General features: G+C 33.4%; 1 non-coding gene across 1 annotated transcript; it reads right to left on the reverse strand.

The window, feature by feature from the left end:
• Positions 1-867: 867 nt before the first annotated feature.
• Positions 868-976, reverse strand: LOC131813354 (U6 spliceosomal RNA). The gene has a single exon (XR_009346768.1). It is a non-coding gene; the product is annotated as a U6 spliceosomal RNA (small nuclear RNA).
• Between the last annotated feature and the right edge of the window lie 17287 nt (positions 977-18263).

The raw sequence follows: 18263 nt of genomic DNA on the forward strand, positions 1-18263 counted from the left end.
AGCAATGTCCACAATTGTTAAACTATGGAAAGAACCTAAATGTCCTTCAACGGATCAATCAATAAATAAGATGTGGTATATATGTAAAATGGGATACTGTGCAGCCATCAAAAAAATGAAATCCTGCTATTTGTGATGACATGGATGGAACTAGAGGGTATTATGCTTGGCGAAATAAATCAATCTGAGAAAGACAACTATCATATGATCTCCCTGATATGATGAAGTGGAGATGCAACATAGGCGGTTTCGGGCGTACGAAAAGAAAAATAAAAGAAGATGGGATTGGGAGGGAGACAAACCATAAAAGACTGAATCTCACAAAACAGAATGAGGGTTGCTGGGGGGAGGTGTGTTGGGAGAGGATGGTGGGGGTATGGACATTGGGGAGAGCAGGTGCTATGGTGAGTGATGGTGACTGCGGTGAAATGTGTAAACCTGGTGATTCACAGACCTGTACCCCTAGGGATAAAAACACATTATATGTTTATAAAAAAATTTTAAAAAATAATTTAAAAAATCCATTAAAGAAAAAACACATATTGCAAGCCCAAGCCCAGAGCTAATCTCATATTCAATCAAAAAAGTTTGAAAGTTTTCCCCTTAAAGATCAGAAAAAAGACAAGTGTGTCCACTTTCACTACTCTCATTTGACATAGTACTGGATGTCCTAGCCAGAGAAACAAGGAACACAAAGAAATAAAAGACTCCAAAAAAAAAAAAAAAAGGAAGAAGTAAAATTTTCTTTTTTTGGATAACATGAACTTACATGTAAAAAAATCCTAAAAACTTCACAAAAAATTTTGAATAAACAAATTTAATAAAGCTGCCAAATACAAGATCAATATATAAAAGACAGGAATTTTGTTTTGTTTCGTTTTTTTAAAATAGTTTTTCATGTCATCCTTGCTCAGTGATCACGCTAATCTTCTCTGCATCATTCCAATTTTAGTATATGTGCTGCCAAAGTAAGCACAAGACAGGAGCATTTTAACACTCTAATGATGAACTATCTGAAAAAATAAAGAGAACAATCTAATTCACAATAGCATCAAAAATAACAAAATACTTAGGAAAAGATTTAACTAAGAAGATGAAAGATCTGTACCCCATAAACTATGACATTGATAAAGAATTTGAAGGAGACATAAATGGAAAGATAGCTCATATTTATGAATGGTAAGAATTAACATTGTTAAAATGTCCATACTACCGAAAACCATCTGTAAATTCAATTCCTATCAAAAATCCAATGTTAGGGGCGCCTGGGTGGCTCAGTGGGTTAAGCCGCTGCCTTCGGCTCAGGTCATGATCCCAGGGTCCTGGGATCGAGCCCTGCATCAGGCTCTCAGCTCAGCACGAAGCTGCTACCTCTTCTCTCTCTGCCTGCCTCTCTGCCTGCTTGTCATCTCTCTCTGTCAAATAAATAAATAAATAATCTTTTTAAAAAATCCAATATTTTTTTTACAGAAGTAAAGAATCCTAAAATTTATATGAGACCATAAAAGACAACAAATAATTAAAGCAGTTCTGAGAAAGAATGAAGAAGCGAAATTACACTTCTTGATTTGAAACTATACTACAAAGCCCTCATGCTCAAAACAATAAAGTATACTGGCATAAAAACAGACCAGTAAACAAGTAGAACAGAATTGAGAGTCCAGAAATAAATCCTTTCATACAGTCACCTAATATTTGACAGGGGCCAACATATATAATGGGTAAAGATAGTCTGTTCAATAAATGATATTTAAAACTGAATAGTCACATAAACCAGCATGAAACTGGAACCTTATATCACTCATAAATCTTAACTTGAAATAGATTAAAGACTTAAATGTGATGCATGAAACTAAATTTCCTAAAGGAAAACATAGGAAAAATTCTCCTTGACATTGGTCTTGCCAATAGTTTTTTGGATACCAGGCCAAAAACACAAGCAAAAAAAGCAAAAATAAATACATGGTATTACATCAAACTAAAGTTTCTGCATTGCCAAAAAAAACCAAAAGGGAATGAAAACACAATCCACAGAATGGAAGAAAATACTTACAAATCTTATATCTGAAAAGAGGTTAATAACCAACAGATACAAATAGAAAAAAATATATAATTTAAAAAATAGCAAAAGGATATCAATAGACTTTTTTTTCAAAAAAGTTATATAAATGACCAACAGGAGCATTAAAAAGTGCTCAACGTAAAAACTCAGGGCAAAGTCATTATGTTGTTGTTGTTGTTGTTTACCTCTGAAAAACACAACAAGATATTACTACCTATTAGAATATATAAAACCAAAAAATTAAAACTGACAAATTTTGGTAAATATTGGGGAAAATGGGGAACTTATGTACTGTGATAGGGATATAAATTTGTATGGAAAACAGTATGGAGATTATTCATATTATTAAAAGTAAAATCACCATATGATTCAGTAATCCCACCTCTAGGTATATATCTAAAGGAAACGAAGTCACTATTCGAAGACATATCTGCACTCTTATGTTCATTATAAAATTATTAACTCTAAGCAAGAGATGGAAATAACTTCAGTATCCATATTGGGTGAATGGATAAAATAAGTATGGTAAATATATACTATGGAATACTACTGAACCATGAAAAATTAAGAAATACTGCCATTTACAACAGCATGGATGGATCTTGAAGGTATTATACTAAGTGAAATATTTCAAAGATTTTATATATATTTTAATTTATGTATTATGATATCCCTTACATACAGAATCTGAAGAAGAAGCAAACTAATGGAAACTTAGAGTTGAGTTGACAAGAGGTGAACCTGGGGTGGAATAAGGTGGTCAAAGGGTACAAACTTGCAACTATAATATGAAAAAGTTCTGGGGATCTAATGTACAGCATGATGATCATAGTTAATAATATATACATACATTTTTATAGTGCTTCCCTTTATTAAACTTTGCATATATCACATTCTTACAAGTTGAAAGTTTATAGCAATCTTGTATAAAAGAGGTCTGCTGCCACCATTTTTCTAACGACATTTGTTCATTTTGTGTCTCTCTGTCACATGTTGGTAATTCTTGCAATATTTCAAGTTTTTTCATTTTTATTGTATTTGTTATGGTGATCTGTGATCAGTAATTATGACCCACTGAAAACTCAGAACTAGTTTACTTAAGGTATATACCTTGTTTTTTCTTAAAGGCATAATGCTTTTGAACAGTGCAGTATAGTGTTTATTTTTTATATGCACTGGGAAACATAATTTTTTATTTGCACTGGGAAACCAAAAAAAATAATAATAATAATTTGACTTAGTTTATTGAGATAATCACTTTATTGAGGCGGTCTGGAACAAAACCCACAAGACCTCTGAAGTTTATCTCTACTGTACTATATACATAAAAGTTGTTAAGAGAGTAGATCTTAAAATTCCTTACCATACATGCATAAAAAACAGTGGCAACTATATGAGATAGTAGATGTATTAACATTTTTATGTAGATTATATTGCAATACAGATGTATGCCAATTTATCAAATTGTACAAAACTTACACAATGTTAAAAGTTTGCAATGTTATAAGAAATCATTTCTTATATTTACAAATTATAATATGTCGATTATTTTTCAATAAAGCTGGAAAAAACTTTTTGTAGAATTAATCTATTTTTCAAAAAAGGAAGTAAGGAAGTAGAAACTGCATCTAACTCTGAAATAATCGAATATAAAATCCATTTTAGTTCTATACACTGGGACAAAAACTATTACTTAGTTTACAATGAAGGAGTACTTAGGAAGCATGAAGGATGGTCTATAAATAAGGCTGAAAGAGCTCAGTTTTAAGGTTTAAATTTAAAATCTTCTTTTGAAATACTAAACTGACCACCCAGTTTTCCAAACATAAATGTCTTAACTGCATGAATTTATTTCATACAACTCTATCATCTAGTTTCATAAGAAAGCAGCATGCAAATTTTGAATAAGACAGACTTGCTTAAGTTTCTTTATGTTCAACAGTAAAGGATACTTCCCTAAAAAGAAGAAAAATCAGCGTATTTATTATGATAATTATTATTCATAATGAGATTCATATTGAATTAGGGAATATATATCCTCAGAGGGGGTAAAGTAAAATGAAATTTATTTTGGTAAATGTGTCTATGAATAGTCAATACAATGCCTCAATATAAATGAATATTATCATTTTGAACAATTTAATTACTATTATTAGAATTATTATAAGTATAAAAATAGCTATCATTTTAGCATGGAATATGAGATTCTCATGCTCCATGCTTCATCACATCCACACAACAATTCTGCATAATAAGTATTATCATCACCATTTCATGGGTGAAAACACTGAGGCTAACACATTTAGATAACTGGTTTATGATTACATGGCTAGTAAGGATGCATCACACTAATTTAGGCTTTATGATTTCAGAACTGTACTCTTTCCACTGCACATTCTATTACTCTGTAAATACTTGGCTTGTTTTCATTTAGTTCTTTAATTGTATTCATGTGGTGATGGCTTAAAGCTTCATTTAAAGGAAGCTTAAAAAATTCATTTAACCAAAAGCTCCCAAGAATTAAAAATGTCATGGATATCATTAGTTAATGGGTAAGTATATATTTTCCACTCTAGTGAGATAACAATCAGAGTATTTTTCTAAGTTTTAGTCTCTGAGTGTTCAAAAGGACTTTGTTAAAATAGAAATATTTAGACAAAGGTGATCAAAAGTCTGGATCAGGTCACCTTAAGATAAATATTAGGAAACTGAGGAAACAAATGGAGATTTGAACACTGAGCTATGATATAATGAATGGTTTAAAGTATTTAGTAGAGCATAGAAAAGCCCTTTAAAGCCTGGGCTTAGCCTAGCATTGCAGCTTCTGGGATATCTGTCTATCTATCATCTACCTAGCTATTCATCTATCTATCTATCTAGATGTAAATTTGAAAACTTTTTCAACTTAAAGATTTTGAGAAATAGAACATAATTAGCACCATAGAAGATCTGTTTATGATAACAACCTAGCCCCTCCTCCCAGTTTGTTAATATTCTCTCTTATTTAATGTAACATTGTGCAAATAGACCACTACTGATCTGCCATTATGAATGAAATAACTATAATCATCTGTTTGCATATCCTGGTGAAAATATTCATTTAGTTCCATGTTGTATTTCTAGGAATGGACCAAATTTTTTTTTAATTTTTAAGTTTTCTAAATATTGTCCAACTTACCTCATATGATTTTATTATGTGCACTGTCATTCCTTCACATTCTTGCAAGACATTTTCACTGTTGCCCAATATGGTAAGTGTGTAATAGTATGTCATTCCAGGTTTTCATTTATTTTTAATTTAATTTAATTGAATTCCAGATTCATAATAAAGATAAACAGTTTTTATATATGAGTGGCCATTTGGATTACCCTTTCTGTAAAGTACATGCTCAAATCTTTTGATATCTTAACATTGTGTCATACTGATTTCTTGAAGAGTAGATTTTCTGAATGAACTTTTAGCTGTGTAGGTCTTCTCTATTTTATTATGAACTTGTTTTCATTTCAAAATCTTTATATTTATTTTCATAAACTGCTTTTATTTTGTTTTGTCTATTATCTATCTATCTATCTATTTGCAAGCAAGAGAGCGAGCGAGCAAGTGAGAGCGTAGGGAGGGATAGAAAAAGAAGGGAAAAGAATCTTAAGCAGGCTCCAGGCTCAGCACAGAGCCCAACACTGGGCTCTATTTCACAACCCTGACATCATGACCTGAGCCAAAATGAAAGAAAGAAAATAAAAATAAGGTGTTAAAAAAAAAGGAAAAAGAATTGGAGGTTTAATTAAGTGAGCCACCCAGGCACCCCTGTGGTATCTTAAATTAGCTGTCATATCTTTAAAGTTCTAGAGTATCCATTTAATTCATTTATAAAATCTTTCTCAATATCATTTTTAGTTTCAGTTTTTTGTTCAATTTGCTTCCCCTCTCATTTCTTTGAGCAGAGTAATCAAGCCATTTTACAATCTTTATTGATCATTTTAACATCATACTTAATCCCATTTTGTCTATCAAATATTGTTAATGGTTTTTCTCTGTGTGCTCTGTTACATTTTGCTATGTTCAAGGCATTATATTTGAAACTCTTATTGAGTAGGGATAATTAAGAGCTATAATAATGGTATGGTCCTCCTTGGCAGGATTTTCTCTTATATCTGAGACTCTACAAGACAATCATATTCCAAATTCAGTGATTGACTTTCTCAGTTTACACAGAAGGCAAGGTAGGCTATAGTCTTATTTCTGCTTCTCCTTGTGCTTTGGGGATCTCAACTTAAATTTGGGTTGTACCAAAGTTTTCAAATTTGATTGCTGCTGGATTTTGAATTTTGTTTCTCTAGTATCAAGTGTCTAGTAAAAACACAGTTCAGAGTGTTTTAGCAGTTTCAAATGCTCTCATAGCTAAAATGGCTTCAGGCATATATCTCTAGACTCTCATTGTGTTTCGTATTTTGACCCAGTAATCCCTCACTTATTTTTATAATCATTCTGATATTTTTAACTTTAAAAGCTATTTTGTCTGGATTTTTAAGTTGTCTTAAGTAGGAGTTTTTAGATCACCATTACTAGAAGCAACAACAAATATACATGAAAATTTCTGCAGTAGTTTATCACATCTTTATGGCTTTGAACTTCCATAAGCCGAGGCATCCTTCTCTAATCACTTAGGCTAACTCCAATTTACCCTTTAAAACAACACAAGAATTGCTTCATTTAAGAACATGTTCAGGGATGACTCTTCCCCACTGTTCTTACCAACATTCCCACACACTCTTTGCTACCCACACCTTGTTTATGAACTTTCATTAGGTATATCAGCATCACCAGAATTTTGCTCTATTGTATTTTTGTCCTTTAGAGCTTTAGTTAAATATGAATTCCATAGAAAGTTGTCCCTTTTCTTTCAAACCTGGGTTCGTTATTTCTTCTCATTCTTTGTCAGAGGCTACTTTATTTACAGCTGTATTGTGATTTTGGAGCCTTTACAGTTTTTTGACTGGAAAAATCACCCATCCCTGAGATTTTTACGCAGCTTCCTAGCTGATATTATTCAGAAATCTGTTCAACACAGACTTTTTCAGGGAGCCCCTTTCGGACCACTCAGTTACAAAACCTCTTCTCAATCACTGCTCTTTTTAAAATGTGCTTATTTAGTTCAAATATGCATCACTATTAAAGAAAAACCAGTACGATTTTTTTCTTTTTAAAGTTGGCTTACCTATTATCTATCTCTCCCATTAAAATGATTCCTCTGGGCTGGGGTTTTGTTGTGCTCATCTTAGGCCAGGCACTCAATAAATTGTCTCTGAATGATTGAATTGTTTGACTCTCTTGCTAGATTCTCAACTTCATGAGGCCAAGGATTGTTCTATTCAGTCCTTCTTTATCCTCAATGTCTGTTATATTGCAGTCACTTACGTGAGTAATGGGAAAAATCACAGAAAGAAAGAGTTAAAACTACAGAAAAACCCCATAGGTTCAATAACACAAAGCTTTCTAAAATTATTTAGCCCAAGAATTGAATACTGGTTGCACTTTTGATTTTTTTACATGGTATTGAAATTAATTTAAATGGAAATACTTGAATGGTAGAATTATAAAAAAAAATTATAAAAGCAACTTGCTCCTTAAAGTAAGAATTATATAGGGCATCTCTTCTAGAAGCAAAATTTTCAAATGTCAAACATCTGAAAGCATAGAAGGAGAAGTAAGAGTGTGAATTGTATTTCAATGCTCTTTTCTTTATATTCAGCAAACAGCTTCATTCACACCTTTCCAGTTTTTTCAACTCTTTTGACAAAGCCTTCAGAGGAGTTACTGCTGATGACCATCATCACAGCCTGACAGGAGAAATTTTATAAAGAAAAATAATAGCATGTTTTTCCCAAATTGTTAAGGATATCGTGAAGCTCTGTTGGATTCAAAGGAGGAATGTGCAATTCCATGCTATACATAATAATAACTAATTTTAATAGTGGCTTTGCAATTTTTCAGATATATCCATTTACTGAAACCACTATCAAATAAACAAAAACAAACAAATTAACAGGGGTTTGAGACAGGAATTATCTAATCTAAAAATAGCACATGTTCACAGAATACACAACACATATCCAAAGTACTTCTCTAGGTTTCAAGTAATAGTCAAAACAATAGTAAACATGATTCAGACCCTACCAGTCAAATCACAAATGGGACCTTAACTGTAAATCCTTATCTTTAGATCAAAGCGGGTAATTGGGTGCTGAAGATACATTATAGAACTAATATGTTATAGAACTCCTCTGAAATGAGTCATTTATTCCATCACTTTTCCTGCACAGCTGCTGACCCATGTTTTGGTTCCTGGAAATAGCTGCTACACTGTCACACTTCTTAAAAGCACATATATTGATAACTCTACTCATTCCTCCATTCCTCTGTGACTGTCACTGTGTTAAAATGTGGAGTCAGCTGACTCACTTGTGGTGGTAATAAAGTAGATGAGTTTGCAAAGTATTTTGTTATTTCTAAAAATGCAAAAACCAAATTACATTGAAATCATAAGGGGTGTTTCAGGCAGAGCTGTAGGATGTGGTTTCTTGTGTAATCCACAGAGATTAGCTCCAACACATATTTAAACTCTCCTCTAGGAGCAACCTTAGTGGTAAAACAAGAAGATAAACAGATGTATACACACCCCGGCACAAAATTATCACTTATGTTTGGCTTCCTAGTCTCCTCGTGTTACTTATTTATCTTAACTTCTCTCTGAAATCAGGGAACACAGAATCTCAATCAGTTGACATTTTTCTACTGAGTTACCCAATAGTCTGATCATACCCCTAAGACTTTTTTAAATTATTTCACTCATAATCCCAAATCTGCTTTGCTTCCTCATCTTAGTACACTGTAATTTGATTTCAAAATGAGGACAGTTGTCAGTAATGCCACATTCATTCATCTATTTTACAATTCCATGTACTTAGAACTATGAAGATATGTTAATAACATCCATTCCAATAAGCCACCCTAAATTTATTATCATGAAACAAGACCTCAAGAAAGAGAATTCAAAATCATCCATGTATTTTCAATGTATTGCAATAAAGCCTTTATCAATAGACTTCCCTGTGCACATGGTGGTCAAATTGCTGGTGAAAACCAGCCAGATCTATTACAAGCTTTCTCATGGCTTCTAGGAAACCCAAGTGAGCCTTTTTTGATACTGGGAAGGGATAAAGCAGGGAAGGGATAAACAGTGATGTAAGAATTGGCTAGACAAAAGTAATGACTCTCATTACAAAGTGAGTATTTTAAAGCAAAAGAGCCTGTTGGGAATATTGTTTCATAAAATAGTGTTTTTTTTTTAATTAACTTTTTAAAATTCAATTAGTTAACATATAGTGTACCATTAGTTTCAAATGCAGATTTCAGTTATTCATCCATAGCATATAATAGCTAATGCTCAGTACTTACTGTTATAGCTTCTTGAAAGCAGAATTTTTACCCCCTGAGCCACCCAGGCGCCCTTGAAAGCAGAATTTAAGATCATATTTTCTGATTACTTCCATGTAGTACAACACTTTCCTGCTAGCAACCTTCAAAACATACTGTTTGTAAGAGGAATTTCTTTAATAATAAATAAATAGGAATTTATTTTAATTTATAATTATATAAAATAAATAGGAATTTATTTAAATTTATTTAAATATTGCACACTGTTTCATTGTTCATAAATAAGGTGATGATATTATAGCCATTAGTTTGTAGCACTGATATATCACTTTCTTTTTACCTCTCAGTGCATTCACTTTGCACAAAATAGATATATATTTTAAACGAATCTGAATCTGTGGCAAACTTTTAAAAAACCCTATACAGTAAAGTTTATCATTTTAAGTAATCTCAATTATCTTCCTCAATTGTGATAGTACATCCTTCTATCCAGGCCAGATATTGTATGAGGGATTTGAAGAGACATACTTTTCTAAATTTCACTTTTCTCATCTGCAAAATGCTGATCATGATCCTACAATAATATACACTTACAATTTTCTGATGAAAATTTATTTATTTATTTTAAGATTTTATTTCTTTATCAGAGAGAGTGGGCGAGAGAGCAAGCACAGGCAGACAGAATTGCAGGCAGAGGCAGAGGGAGAAGCAGGCTCCCGGCCGAGCAAGGAGCCCGATGCGGGACTCAATCCCAGGACGCTGGGATCATGACCTGAGCCAAAGGCAGCTGCTTAACCAACTGAGCCACCCAGGCATCCCTTTTGATGAAAATTTAATCTGTATAAACAATATATTTGCTGTAATGCGTGGTTCATGGAAAACATCTTATTTAATTATAAGCAACAACAGTATTAGAAATTAAGTAAATGTGTCTATAATATTTAAAGTTTTAACACATAATTCCAGTGATTTGCCTTATTTTCTCAAATCCCTTTACCACTTTCATTGACAGAGTCAAATGTACTTTTTCTACCAGTAGGCAACTCTTTGTCTTTTGTCAGAAAGATGGCCTTGTGAATTATTTATAATAGAGATATTAGCAATAATAATAATAATAATAAATAGCAATGAATATGTTTAACAAGTTTTCTTAACTAATTAGGGTTCTTAGACATCAATTAGAGGAACCACCTCTGGAAAGCAAATTAATCTGCAAGACATTCCAGAATTAACAAGTCAGTCAGATACAGGGTTGTCCGCAAACTGAAAGGTGAAGCAAAAGGACTAGGTTTGGAAAATAGGTAATGACAGTGAAAAAAATGATCAAATTTTTGGGCAAAATAAATTCTTAGGTGTCCTTTCAATGGAGTCCTGGGCTTTATGTAGCAGAAACTCTGGAGATTATCTCAATCCATTGGAGTCACCCCGTTTATTAGCTTGCTATTGACAAAGTTATTTACAAACTCTAGAGCAAGAGGTTATAATGTAGAAAACTGATGGTAATGCACAAGATTCTTGTTAACAATAATGCAAGTTAGTGCGTTTTCATTAGAAAACATAAATTCTATATCCCAAATTATGGGCCCAGAGCACTTCTGCTGCACAACTCTGCTTATATCCCAAATAACCATGTGAACTAGTTTTAATATCTGCTTCTCTTATTAATTTTTGAATAAAAATTCTTGACACAAGTATTTTATAATTGTGTGATAATCATGCATTTAATTTCTTGGAGAACAAAACACCTTAGAAGAGAAATGGAAAAACATTTCAACACCTTTATTTTAAGATTCTATAGACAAATGGTCATCAAATTGGTAAGATATGTAAGACTTGAACAAAATTATCAACTAACTAGATATGCTTTATATTACAGAACACTCCCAACAACCGCAGACTACATATATCTTAAGCCATGATTTTCTTTGCAAAGGTCAACATTGATAATGTTCTAGTCATACCTCCGTGTACCAGGAAAGAAGTAGCATATTTCTTGAAAGACGCAGCTATCAAAGCTCCATTGGGAAACCATAAAGATGGAGAAGGGATTTGCAAATTATATATCTGATAATGGACATCAACTCTGATTATTAAAAAACGAATAAAAATAAAATACCTTACTTAACCAGAGTATCCAATTTTACATGTGAAGAAAATTATTGAAGAGACATGTCACCAAAAGGATATAGATGGCTTATAAGCATATGACAAATTTCTCAACATTTAGACATTAAAGAAATACAAATTAAAATCATAATGAGACATGCTTACATATCTATTAGAATGGCTAAAATTAAAAGGCTAATTGTAATTCGTCTGAGCTAGATTGAGAAGTGACAAAAAATCTAAACTGTTGTTGGCATATATCATGATACCACCACTTTGGAAAATAGTTTGAAAAATTTTTTAAATGCAAAATATGTTGCAGTTACACGAATAGCCATTTTACTACTAGGCATTTAACCAAGAGAAACAAACCCTATGTTCGTACAAGAACTTGTATATGAATTTCATAGCATCTTTATTTTTAAGAATTGGAAACAGTGAAATGTTCATCAATGTCCATCAATAGAGCAAAGACAAATTATGATCTATTCATTAAAGAGAGATTACTATTCAACATCAAAATGAACTATTTACAATTGGAGATTCTCAAAGTAATGGTGCTGAGAAAATAAAAGCTAGGCAATAAATAGTATATACTGTGTGATTCCATGACTATAAAAAAATCTAGAAAATACAAATTTATATATAGTCACAGTCATCAAATATATTGGTGTGATTTTAGTGCCTTCTTCTGTGCTCCCATAGCTTCCTACACTTGGATCTCCGAGCATTTGTTACACCATGTGAAAATATGAACTCTTTTTCTTTATTCTGTCTTACTAGAATAAGAATCCTTGAAATTTTATGGACATTTGAACTCTCAGTTATAAGCAGAAATTCTATCACACAGTAAATTTCCAAATATAAAGGCCAGAGTTTTACAATGACTTCTAAGCTTTTACATGATCTAGCCACTCATTTAACCTCTGTGACCTCTTTCCCTGCTACTGTTCAGTCCCTCACAGTGGCCTCCTTGCTATTCCTCAGATATGCCAGGCACGATCCAACCTTATGGCCTTCAAGATACCAATTCCTTTGTCTAGAGTGACCTTATTGCTGATAGTTCAGGGCAAATTCATCACCTTTCCCTACCTTTGTTCAATTGTCAGGTTCATTTAACTACCCTGATCTTCCTATTAAAATTTTTAACTCCCCATCCCCTGCCTAGCAACCTTGATTTTTCTCACCCTGATCGAATTTTCCTTTTCCCCCATTGTACTCATCATTTTTGAATACACTATGCAATTTATATTAAGGTTTATAGCTTTTAATTGTCTCACCCATTAAAATAAAAGTTCTACAAAGCCAAGTATTTCATTTACCAGTGTAGTCTGAAGTAATATCTGCCATATAATAAGTTCAGGAGACAATTGGTATATTTCAGAAAAAATTAATGTTGAGAGTATACTGAATTTCAGAAGTCATTTCAATATTTTTTCCAAAAATAAACTATGTGAAACGTACCTTAAATTTACTTTCAAAATATATTATGGCATATAATGGACAAAATAAGATAAAATGAGACAAAAAACAGCAAAATAAGACAAAAGCCTTAAAGAAACAATCATATAAATAACCATTTCAAACCTACTTAAAAATTGCATAATACCACACTCCTAGATCCTCTCTGAATGCTCTAAAATAACCCTTCAAAGGAATTACGTTTTTAAAAATAACAGATTTTTTGGCAAATAATTTAATAAAAGTTTCATTCATCTATGTAGATCATAAAAATGTTTTTAATAAGCATGAAATGATAACTCTGAAGTGTGCTAAAATGAAACCACCTGCTAAGTGTGAGAGAACAAAAATAAACATCATTTTTCCAAATAAGAGGAATTTATTACCTTTGAATCAAAGCATGTGGATTTATTCAAACTGGCAATAAAGGAATATGGAAACACAATCCATAGAAAGTCATATTTTAGTTTTCTAAAAGACTTCATAGTAAAGAGTATATATTTTTGAAATGCTACATAATGCTACATAATGACAAGATGACAGGTTGTGACAAATAGCATTTTAAAAGCTCTACACATAATGGAAAGGAAGGTGTCATTCCCTATAATTTTATATATGTCATTAATATACTATATCTTGATACAACAATACCAAACAGATGTATATCAAAGACTAAATCATTTTTAATGGAACATAATAATTTGAACCTACATCTATTAATCATTTTTTTTCGATCTAACATTTATACTCTCGCTAAACATTTTATCAGTTGTCGACAAAATTAAAAAAAAATAGGATAAAAAGTTGTGTTTGGAGAAGTAGCTTTTCTTTGAAATTTGCATTTAAATGAAAATATTTGCTGATATTTTCAAAACTTTAAATGTAATTTTATATATATCTGACCTATCAGATGATATAAAATTTTTGGAGAAAATATGACATAGTTTTTTGATCTTGGTTGAAGGTATTAATAAAGAGCAAATGTTTGTATTTTTTGTATTGTGATATCTTAGTTAATAAACATGAATAACTGGTATAAAATAAGTTTTTAAAAAAATTTTATTTATTTCCTTGACAGAGATCACAGGAAGGCAAAGAGGCAGGCAGAGAGAGAGGAATGGAAGCAGGCTCCGTGCTGAGAAGAGAGCCCACTGTGGGACTCAATCCCAGGAACCTGGAATCATGACCTGAGCCGAAGGCAGAGATTTTAACCCACTGAGCCACCCAGGCGCTCTAAAATATGTTTTTTTTTTCCTTTTTTTAAAGATTTTATTTATCCATCTGACAGAGAGAAATCACAAGTAGACAGAGAGGCAGGCAGAGAGAGAGAGAGGGAATCAGGCTCCCTCTGAGCAGAGAGCCCGATGTGGGACTCGATCCCAGGACCCCGAGATCATGACCTGAGCGAAGGCAGCGGCTTAACCCACTGAGCCACCCAGGAGCCCTAAAATATGTTTTCTTTTAATATAGAATCATAGTTCTTGCAAAAATATGGAACTAGCTGGAACTGAATGCCTCCTTCAAGGTCAGCTCTGGAGAAATTATGCAAGTGTAATATAGAACTATTTCAGATATGAACCAAAAACAAAGAAATGATGATAAATTCCTTAAAAGACTCAAAGTTGCTCTTGACTGGTATGTTTCAAGCTCTATTCCTGGTTTGAGGACAGTTTTTAACAGGCCTGTCACTGTAGAAATCAGCTGGATGTTTAGAGGCTATCAGAACTGTACAAAAACCTTGAAGGGGTAAAGACTTGAAAATTCTTTAGAGAGATTAGCTCCCTAAGGCATTATTCATCCACACATTTTCCTCCAAACAATTAAGGCTGATGGATGAGGGGCACCTGAGGGGCTCTCTCATCACGTGGGTGGTGGGTTAAGCCTCTGCCTTCATCTCAAGTCATGGTCTCTGGGTCCTGGGATCCAGCCCCACATCAGGCTCTGCTCAAAAGGAAGACTGCTTCCCTCCCTGCTTGCCTGTCTCTCTGCTTACTTGTGATCTCTCTCTCAATCTCTCTCTCTCTCTATGTGTCCAATAAATAAATAAAATCTTATAAAAAAGGCTGATGGATGCTAAGTTATGAAAACGGCTCCCTCCAAATGATGCTTCTTCATAAGGATTTAAGAATTTAAAATTGTAAGAATTTAAAATTGAAACTTGATTGTAGGATTTATCTTATAGAATAACATCAAGTGATGGCAGTTATTATTAGTTCTGAAGTATTTGTGATTCTGAATTCTTGGCCTCATTAGTAAATTTATTTTTAATAAAGTATTATTTAATATATAATAATATATATAATATACTATATATAACATATATATAGTATATAATAAATTCATCCATTTATTTATTATTTATTTATTATTATTATTATGTATTTATTTATTAACTCAAACACAAGAAAATGAATGACCTGATTGAAAAATTGGCAAGGACTGGAACAGACACCACACTGAAGAAGATTTTGAGATGGCAATAATGATATGAAAAGATGCTGTGATGATCCACAGCATGTCTAATTAAGGAATTGTAAATTAAAAGAACAATGAGGGGCGCCTGGATGGCTCAGTGGGTTAAGCCACTGCCTTTGGATCAGGTCATGATCTCAGGTCCTGGGATCGTGTTACACGTTGGGCTCACTGCTCAGCAGGAGCCTGCTTCCCTTTCCCTCTCTCTCTCTCTCTGACTGCCTCTCTGTCTTCTTGTGATCTCTCTCTGTCAAATAAATAAAATCTTTTTAAAAAATAAATAAATAAATAAAACAATGATATATCACTACACATCTATTAGAATGGCTAAAATCCAAAATACTGACAACATAAAATGCTTTTGACGATGAGGAACAAGAGAAACTCTCATTCATTCTGGTGAGAACACCAAAATGGTGCTACCCTTTGGAAGACAGTTGGGCAGTTTCTTACAAAACTAAACATATTCTTACCATATGATCCAGCAATCGTGCTCCTTGGTACTCACCCCAAAGAGCGAAAACTTTGTGTACACAGAATCCTGCATATAAACCTGTGTTTGTAACAGCTTTACCCATAAGTGCCAAGAGTTGGAAGTAACCAAGATGTCCTTCAGGAGGAGAATGGATAGATAAACTGTGGTCCATTGAAACAATGGGATATGATTCAGCGATAAAGAGAAATGGCTATCAAGCAATGAAAAGACATGGAACAAACTTAAAATCCGTCATAATAAGTGAAAGAAGTCAATTTGAAAAAGCTTCATGTTGCATGTTTCCAGCTATATGACCTTCTAGAAAAGGCAGAACTATGCAAATGGTATAAAGGTCAGCGGTTTGTAGCAGTTAGGAGAGGAGGAGGATGAACAGGCAGAGCACAGAGGATTTTTAGGCCAGTGAAAATGTTCTGTATGATATGTAAGATATTTTAGATACATATCGCTACACAGTTGTCAAAATGTATAAGATACTATACCAAGAGTGAACTCTATGAGAAAAGGTTTTTTAAAGATTTTATTTATTTACTTGACAGGCATCAAAGCAGGCAGAGAGGCAGGCGGGGAAAGCAGGGGTTGGAGGAAAGCAGGCTCCCTGCCAAGCAGAGAGTCTGGTCTGGGGCTCGATCCCAGGACCGTGAGATTATGACCTGAGCTGAAGGCAGAAGCCTTAACCCACTGAGCCACCCTGGTGCCCCACCAAGAGTGAACTCTAATGTAAACTGTGGACTTTGGGGTGATAATGATGTGTCAGTGTAGGGTCAGTGAGCATGAAAAATTATCACCGTGGTACAGGATGTTGATAATGGGGAAGGCTGTGTGTATGTGGGGAAAGGGAATTTTACTTTGACCCCAAACTACTCTAAAAAATGCAGTCTGTTAAAAAAAACTTTATAATGCAATATAATACAAAACAAGAATGCATATCAAGAGAGAAATAATGTTTAAAGGGAACGAAGAACTTCAGTAATGTGTACCTAGGGATTTTGATTGCACATTTGTAGGAAGTTTACATTGTCATTAGCAATTGTTTATCTGTGAAGTAGAAGTAACATAAAGAGTGATGAAAACTCAAAAACGCAACACTAAAAAAATGCCATCTATGGGCTCTTAAAAAATGGAACAAAATTTGCTTGGCTTTTTATGCGTTGTGGGGAATGAAGGGACAGAATTTAAATTCAGCTTTATAAAAGATTGGATAATATGTTTCTACAAAGAAGGCTCCTCTGAGTAACATAGAAATGGACATGGTAGCAGAAAGTGGAAAAAAGGTTACATCTCTTGTGAGCTCACGTTCTCTGAAACCCTGTCACTTAGTGGAGACAGTAACTGTTCGATGAGAGCAAATGGTAGTCTTTCAGATTCCCGGGATTTTCACTAAGAATCGTGAATGGATTTTTTAAAAAATATATGAAGAATGTCTACAGTGCAAGTACCTGCAAATAACTGACATTTTGGAGAGAATATTTTAATCAGCAGAGAAGGTAAAAATGAAAAAAGTTCCACAATCAGAGTAAACATATGGGATTAAAAATAAAAGATAAAAAAATTTTTTTAAAGGACTTTAAACAAAAGTCCTTTTAAGAGACAGTTGGCTGTTTAAACCAAAAGTACAACTCACTAAGAGAATCACCGCATTATTTATTGGGGTAGAAGGACCTGGAATGTGGAAAGGCCCATTCTGCAGAGGAAAAAATAGAATCACTAACAGGCCTCATGCCTTGCACAGCCAGTGGCTAGAATCCCTGCCTCATGAGACCCTGTGCTAGAAGGCCGCTAGAACCATCTCAACTATATTAGTCTATCTTGGAAGCCACAAGTGTTTGCCCAGTTAAGAGCACGGTAACAATAAGTCACGTTAAGTTATAATGATTATAGATACCTTTAAAAGCCTTGTCAAGTTCCTTTTTGAGTAACCCTCACCCCACCCTTAGAGAAATTTATCTGTGGTTCACCTCTTTGAAATACCTCATTGTTGTTCCACATTTACTATAGCCAAAAAAAAAAAAAAAAAAAAAAAGCTTTTTATTAACAAAGTGTTCAAAGGGGGCGCCACTGTAAACAATGAGAGTTTTCGCTGCCGGGACAGTTTTGTTGCAGAAACAGCTGAAAGCACTCAGGTCAGACAGAGCCAAGGGCTGGAGGGATTTTTAAAATTACAAAAACCGAACCAAATCAAACCAAAACAATAATCAAAACCAATGGCCAAGATTTCAAAATTGCTACTAAAG

The sequence above is a fragment of the Mustela lutreola genome, chromosome 12 (genome assembly GCF_030435805.1).
Source record: "Mustela lutreola isolate mMusLut2 chromosome 12, mMusLut2.pri, whole genome shotgun sequence".
Classification (NCBI taxonomy): Eukaryota; Metazoa; Chordata; class Mammalia; order Carnivora; family Mustelidae; genus Mustela; species Mustela lutreola.